This window comes from Cryptomeria japonica, chromosome 8 (assembly GCF_030272615.1).
Source record: "Cryptomeria japonica chromosome 8, Sugi_1.0, whole genome shotgun sequence".
Taxonomy (NCBI): Eukaryota; Viridiplantae; Streptophyta; class Pinopsida; order Cupressales; family Cupressaceae; genus Cryptomeria; species Cryptomeria japonica.
Window position 1 is genome coordinate 642,183,158 of NC_081412.1, and position 8,766 is coordinate 642,191,923.

Here is an 8,766-nt window from a genome sequence, read left to right on the forward strand (position 1 = left end):
AATTTGTCATAAATTATCAATCAACAAATTTTAGATAGAAAGTGCATAATTTGTCATAATTTTTCATAATTGACATAATTGATTTGCAATTTCCATTTGAGTTGAATCATGCTAATATTGTCATCTCTCCAATTCTTCTATAAATTGGATGATCTTCATCAATCAAAAAAAAAAAAAATGGTAATCAGGCTATCAAATTTACACTTCTAGTACTGTTGATCAAAAATCTTGTTTACTTGCTTTCAATTGTGTGTGTGCACTTGTAGGTGAAATCCACAACCAAACAATTTGAAGAGGAAAGAAGAACAATGGAGCCGCATGAAGGAGCATTCAAATCTACTATTGGTTTGCATATGTCTTTAATTTTGAATGTTTTTATTTCATGTCTCTATTGAGTGTTGTTTAGGATAGATCATTGCAATGAATGCATTTGTGATTGAGCTATTATGTTTATCTTGTCTTGTGATGATTTCCTATTTCCTAACGTACATTAATTGGTGAACTTGACGTGAAAAACTAACCTTCTAACCTCTTTATGGTGTTTTTAGTGCTTTCAAGTTGATTTGCAGGCCAAAAATCCCAAAAACAGGGTCGTGCAGGGTTTTCTGGAGACTTCTGCGCCTGTGCCCTACATCCTGCACCTGTGTTGAGCATTCTGCGCCTGTTTTGAAGACATTCTATGCTTGTGTCCTGCATTCTGCGCCTGTGTCATGGGTTTTGCGCCTGTGTAAAGTCCAGAACAGGGGTAAAAATGCAGTGTTTTATTTGAAATTTGTTTAGTTTTTGCATTTTGTTTTCTGTGCTTTGGATTTTGGTACTAATTATCTATGCAGCATCTTGGCATACACATGGCAAAGACAACAAATCAAACTACTAACATGTGTTATGCAGAATCGATAGTCAAAGACAACAAATCAAACTTCTAACTTGGGTTTTGCAGGTTGCCTTAGAGAAACAACTAAACTTGGTGTTTGTTATTAATGTTTTAGGCACCTAGTGATTTCTAATAGGTTGGAATGAACATGTTTTTTCTTTGATTGTTGAGTGTGACATTGGAGTAGGAGAGTATGCTCTCATCCTTTTAGGGTGATCAGAAATCCAGATCTTCGATACCATACTTTTGTCTTTGATTGTGTGTCTCCTTTAGAGGGTCTGCCTTCCCGACCACTTTGCTTTTGCAAGCAAGTGATAATCGTGAGAAGGGAACGACCCAAAGTGAGTACGACTAGAATTCCTTGGCATTCTAACTCACTATAAAAAAATACCCAATAAGCGAAAGCTTTGAAGGAAGTGTTACGTGGGAATTGCAGTTACTTGGGAAGTGATGACCCTTGAACTCTTTCTCATATCAACATCTAAGTAGGACCTCACGGTCTAAATCATGCTTGCGCGACTACATTTGTTTGGTATCTTGATGGGCTTAATGTCTCAATCATGCTTGCGTGACATCAAGGAGTAACGCTTAACAGAAATCCTTACTAAACACCTTGTTTTTAGAGGCCAAAAACCCTTCTAGTTGCTTGAGAAGGACAAGTTCGGATACTTGGAAGAGATACTAAGTTCGCCATGGGGAGATTTCCATGGGGACTGATGCTTGGCTGCCCTGAGAAGTGAGTGCCGTGGAGGGGAGCCCGTGGGGTCAAGCATCTATGTATTCTCCTTGAATCCCATAATGAGTCTACCTCTCAAGTACCTAATGTCCTTTCCTACCATAAGAAATGTGGGAATGAGCATGATTGTCTTGAGTCTAAGTTGCAATATCTTGTATTCTTTGCTTGTCAAAAGTTGAATTGTATCTCATTCCAAGAACAAGGAAAATTGATCCAACATAAGAATAAACACAAGAGACATTCAACCAACAAAAGTTCAACAAGATTCAAAACTCATCTTCAAACATGGTTAGCAAACATTGTTCAAAATCTTGTCTCAACATTCATGTCACTTACATTTAGGTTCATCCTAGGTTGCATTTTGCAAAATTCATTGTCAAGTACCAAGGTTAGGTTTCACCTAAGTCATACTCCTTTGCATATCAATAAGAGTCACCCATTTGCATATGTCCTCTTGCATTAAAGTCATACCATTGTCATACATTCATATTTGCATACCCTAGGTCTCTTCATTAAGCTTAGGTCATTATCATATCATATTAGGGTCACTTGCATAGTAATTGTCCCTTAGCATATAGGGTCAAAACTAGGTTTTGTCATACTTGAGTAATGCAAATCTTTGATAAACCCTAAGTCATTGTTAGGAAGTCTAGACCTTATCAAATTTTTGTCTTTTTCTCATCAATGTCATTTGGTCAAACCTAGCTTAGTATCCAAGCATATAGGGGAGACATTGTCATTTTGTCCTTTTGTCACTTGGTCCTTTTGTCCTTTTGAGGTCTAGACATCATTTCAATTTCCTAAGGGTCTCTTTCTTAGATTTGCATTCAAAAGTTTGTCAAAATCTTGAAAAACAACCAAAAACATAGATTGCACTCTTGCCATAGATTGCATTTTCATTTATCTAGTTTGCATTTAGTTGCATATCATACATTATCCTTGAAAAATTCCAAAAATATTGCATTTGCATAGTGACATGTCTATTGAAACAAGGTTCCAAGCACCAATGATGCAACAAAGTTTAACGTATCAACCGACAATGCCATCGAATTTTAATACAAGGCAATCACAATTATATCCAACCCAACAACAAGGGAATATTGATCAAAATTATCATGATGATGTAAATGTCCAAATACAAAAACTAGAGGAGAAACTAGCTCAAGAAAATGAGATTTTGGAACAAAGGGTGAAAAACATTGTGAAGAATAGATCACAAATGTCCAAAATGTTTTGAAAACTTCCAGGTCGAAATCCAAAGATTGAGCCAATTGATGTAAGATCTCTTCTTGAATGATCAGACATACCAGCTCTCCTCTCCCAAATAGAGATGATGAAACAATTTCAAGAAAAGAGCCAACAACATTATGTGCCTTCACAACAAGAACAAGAAAGTGTTTACTATCAATCAGATTTTCAACCAACACAACCAATGGTCCAATTTCAACAATATGTCCAACCAACTATACAATGTCCACAACTAGTTCAACCAATGGTGGAATATCAACAAGTTCAATCAACATATCAATGTCAACAACTACAATCACAAATTCAAAATCAAAACTTGCAACATGCACCAAGCCAAATTTTGAACATGTCAAACCAATTTGATCAGAATCTAGTTCAAAATCAAAACATGACATCAAACCAAGACCAAATTCTTGCCAAACAAGTTCAAATTCTAGATACAACCATGTCAAAACCTTGAAAGAAAGGTGGCTTTATTGCAATGATCTTACGGAAATTACCAAGTGAGTTCTTTGAGGAAGATCAAAATAATACACTTATGTCTAGCAATGCCTCATCCCCTCGCAAGAAAATTGACTTTCTAGTGGCATCTATCCCTACACCTCTAGAAGTTTCACAAGAGCCTTCCATATTGTCCTCATCAAACAATACACCCAAGGATGCAATTATCCAAGAGCTATCCATAATTGATTGCCAAGATAATCCAATTCATGATGCACATCCTTTTCATGTTTCAGAAATACAAGACCCAATGCCACCATGCACTTTATTGCCATTACCTATTTTAGAGGACCCTATTCAAAGTCCCTCTTCCTCATGTTCAAGCATTGATTCCTTGTTAGAATCCTCCATGCATATCCAAAGTCCAACCCCATGTCAAGAGGATAATTTAAAGCATGAAGAAACGTGTCTTGAAATAGATCAAGATCAAGATTTTGAAACCTTATCATCCCATCCAATTGTTGACCAAGATCTCATCTTCCCAGAAACTCACGATGATTCCCCTATTCTTGTCCATCCTATCCAAAGCCCTATTGACACACCATTCCCTGAGCAAGATCAAGATATCCCAGTTCATCCAATCCCAAACGATCCCCTTCCATTTCATGAAAACAATGTCCTTTCAAATCCCATTGACATTCCACTTCCTAAGAAAGATCAAGATATCCTTTCCATCCTTTCCGATGATCCCATTGAAAGTCAAGAGCAAAGCACCTTTAAAGAGGATTCCAATGATCTTCCTCCTTGTCAAGATCAAATTATTCCTTCAGATCCTCCACAAGATCCACTTGTTCCTTCATCTCCACATCCTAATCCACCATATACACTCCAAGAGTGCATTTCATTTGATGATCCCATTATTTCTCCCATTCCATCTCTTGAAGAGCTTGTCATTGAACCATGTCCACAACACAATCCTAGTCCCCCTCATGATACTAATCCCCCTCATGATTCTAACATGTCAGTGCAAGATATTCATGAACCCTCGACATGCATAATGGGTTCTTCCACTTTGGTCCAATCCGATCCATTTCAAGATCTCATTATTTCTCTCATATCATATCCACCTCAAAATGGACTTGCGTCTTCTTCCCAAAGAAAAGAGTATCCTACAAGTCAAGATATTCATAAAGGAAAAGGAGTAGATCTCCATAAGCAAGAATCCCTTCATGTGGAAGAAAATCTTCAAGGTCATGTCTACACAACTCACTCTCAAGACGTTGGTATCCCTCCATCAAAATCAAAACATATCCCTTCCTTGTCATACCTTCCATCCATCTTAGGTCCTTATATCCCTTCATCCTCTATGCAAGGTCAGAAAAGGCACACATCCTTGAGTAAATTTCATCAATCCAAAAGAAGTCCACTTCATTCATATCCATCCATGCATTCCTTTCCTCCTCCAAGCAATTTGGATGCCAAGCATAAAAGTCATAAGTCTAAAAATCCACATGTATTCAAGGATCAACATGTCCAATATAATCAACATGTCAAAACAAAGAAAAATATGATCTATAAAGAAAAAGAAATATCCAAAAGGCCACAAAGGCCCACTGAGCAAAATAAAGAAAAGTCAATATATATATGGGTTCCTAAATCCCTTGTGCAAGCAATGCACTCCAAGGAACCACAAAAGCATGAAAAATCAAAAACCATGTGGATCCCTAAGTAGCTCCTTGAAGCACAAAAGCCTAAAGAAACATCAAAATTGGCATCCAAAGTTGCTATTCCTCCATCCAAACCTCTCAAATCTATTCCTCCATCACCTTCTTCATCCATTTTGGGCCCTTATGTCCCAAAATCCATAGTCGTTCCTTCGTCAAAATCTCATTCTCCAAAATACGTCTTTCCTCCATCAGTCCATCACCCCTCAAGGTGTGTGCCAATGTCAATCTTGCCAACATTTCTATCCACTCAAGCCCAATTCTTCCAATACCCTATTCATTATCCAATGCGTATTTTCCATCCTTCGATCCCTTTGATCCAATCCTTTGCATAAATCCTTGCCTTAGTTTCATCTCTTTTTCCATGTCCTTATCCTACCAACGTCTTTGAGCATACTTTTAAAGGTCATGGTCCATTTTTTTTAAGGCTACTATCTAAACAAAAAGACACTTGAGTCCTTCTTCCATCCCCTATCATGTGTCCATCTTCTATTGAAGAAGTCAAAAATACAAAAAAATAAAAAAAAAAAGTGAAAAAAAAAAAAGACAAAAGAAAAAAGAAAAAAAAGTAAAGCAAAAATAATTTGTCCACTGGTGAAAACCTGACAAACAGGTGCCTTGGGAAAGTATCATGATGAAAACCTGGCAAACAGGCATCATGTGTAATTTATGAACTTCTTGCATACCACACTTGGGGGCGGGTTTCCTCCTTCATATCCTAATCCCCTTCATATCCTATTGTCCCTCATGCACATATCCCCTTTTCCACATTTGATCTTGACAAGGCTGAGGATCGTCATGAGCATCATGCATCTTGTTTGCAGCTTTTAGTCTATCATAGCTTTTGGTCTTTATCCATTTGCTTATTATAACCTTTCATCCATATTCCCTATCTTATTGCAACTTTCTGCCACTATCCCATATCCTATCCCGACCTTCAGTCCATGTCCCTTATCCATTCTTGGTCTTGCTTATCCTCTCCATATCATATCACTATCCATACACTCTTTTTCATTCCTTGATCTTGATCTGACATAAGGATGCAAAATTTAACATGGTTTCAAAAACCTCTTGACATGTCCCTCATGCCATGTTCCTGCTTTACATTGTCATATCCAGTCTCTTGTCCCATCACGCAATAGCCCTTGGAAATTGCATCCGTATTGTCTCCACGATAAAAGGCCTTTGTCTTCCCTCTATCCACCATCATTTCAGCAAGCCTATTTATTCACCTATCATATTCCTTGCCTTGCTAGACACTGGGGGCAAAATCTTAAAAATCAAATAATGTCTAGAAAAAATTAAAAAAATTGAAAATGTCCTAAAAAAATCTCTAAAAATCAAATAATGTCCTGAAATAAATTCAAAAAAATTGAAAAATGTCCTCAAAAAATCTCAAAAACATTTAAAAATGTCCTAAAAAAAAAATCTCCAAAACATTTAAAAATGTCCTGAAAAAATCTTCAAAAAAAATCGAATAATGTCCTGAAAAAATCTCAAAAAAAATCGAATAATGTCCTGAAAAAAATCTTCAAAAAAATCGAATAAAGTCCTGAAAAAATATCTAAAAATTGAAAAATAAAAATCCATAAAAATCATAAAAAGTCCTGAAAAAATGACAAAAAAACATTAAAATCCAAAAACAAGCATTTTGGCAATAAATCATCCGTTTGTGAATAAACAGATCACTGAGCATACATCCAACAAACTCGCAATCAACACTGTGCTTTAATGAAATCACGCATTAACAGATGAATGTTTTACTCAAACCAAGACATTCAAACTGATCTGAATTGTCATATCAATCAACCTCCAAATCAATTCGTCCTTGGCACATTATCATGGGTCTTATATAGGGTGTGGTATACTCGAAACCAGACTGTGTCCTATCTTAGATGGGGTACCGCATTACCTGAAACCAGACAGCATGATCATCCTATCAGCACTTTCAACTTTTGACAATGAAGATCAAGATGTTTGTTTGATTTGTTGGAATTTGTGCATCTTATCTTTTTATTGATTTATCTTTGGCTTCGATCATGTTCCTATGTTGCTCAATGATGTCACTGAGTGATTTAGAGTGACCGGGATGGTTCATGTTCCTTTCATTTTTGTTGCGATTGTTGTTTGTCTGCAATGTGTTTGTCTTTTGCACAAAGGGTTGCATTTCAGCTCTGGCCTTCAATGCCATGATGCTACGCGTCCATTTTGCTATATAAAAATAAAGGTTCTCACCTACAAAGTGCATTACTGAAAGCAAGTTTGTCTTCGTCTCTAACTGTCTTCTGTCTCATTTTCTTCTTACTAACATTTCTTCCATCAGTTCGGATAGTCAGTTCGGTTTAGTGCTCCGATTTCCCCGCACACATATGCTGCATCCTGCATCCATTTGGTTAGTACATTTGCATTACATTAAGCATCATATCAAGCATTTTATTCATTCCATATTATAAATGCATCAAAAACACATAAAAAAAAACATATCCATACATATTCCACAATGGTACATAAACAGTACATAAGCCATCCATACATGGAAAATCACATAAGTCATTTGCATCTTATCATATCGATGCATATCATATCATCCGTCACAATAATATCGGAGTACAAAATCGGACTGTCTGTCCTAAGTATGGCCCGCAGGCTGACTACAAAATGTCAAACTACATAATGTCTACTATCTGTCTAAGGAGCACGTGCCTCTATCACTGGGTGCTCCCTCGGTCCTCCTCATCCTTGCAAGGTATTGCGGATGATGTCCCTCCTAGTCCTGGCTGTGGTGGTCTCATCGGTCCACTCACCCCCATGCTGCTCAATGACCTCCGAGAGCGTGCCCTGCTCTCTGTCCTCGATCGTGCCCGATATGAAGGTGCTCTCTGCTCTGGTGGAACTGCACTCTCATATAGTGTCCTCCAATGGCATATCTCCTCTCCGGTCTCTACCAGCATTTGTCCTAGCTCTCGTACACTGGCATCCCGAATCGACCCAATATACTCAGTGACTCTTTGTTCCTCTCGCTGTGCCTGAGCAATCGCTGCATCTCGAGCCGCTGTGAGTCTAGCTATCTCTGCTCTGAACTGATCCTGTTGTCTCTCTAAAGTCACAATATGATCCTGCTGACTCGCTATGGTAGCCCTGAATATCTCCATCTCCTCTGTCCTAGCGGTCTCTGGCTCTATGGGTATGTCCTGTAGTGCCTCATGCTCGCCTGAATCTGGCTCATCCTCGTCATCCCCACCATCCTCATCTTTGTCCTCATCATCCCCATCATCCTCATCCTCACCATCCTCATCCTCCTTGTCCTCATCATCTCCCTCCTCCTCTTCTGTGAGTGGGAAGTCCTCCTGTCGCCTAGGTACTGGAATATCCAGATCTATCAATGGCACTGGCCGCCATCGTGCAAACCATCTCTCATACTCATCTGTCGTCCCGGCGTCTGCCACATCTGATCTCCAATCCCACTATCTCTACTGTAGCTGTGAGAAGTCTGCATATGCTGTGTGTGGCTGAATCATACTCCCCCACTGACTCGTCTCTCTGTGCGATCGGGCAAAGTGTGCAGTCCTCCTAGGTACATCCTGCCTCTCTCCAAACTGTCGTCTGACTCTCTCTGGCAGGTACAACTCAATCACTCTCTAGTGATTCACTGGTTGCCCAATCAAGTACCTCTCCTGTCTACAATACGGTAACTCCTCGCTGTTATCTGACCATCCTGGACAATCATGATATGGCCTCCATAT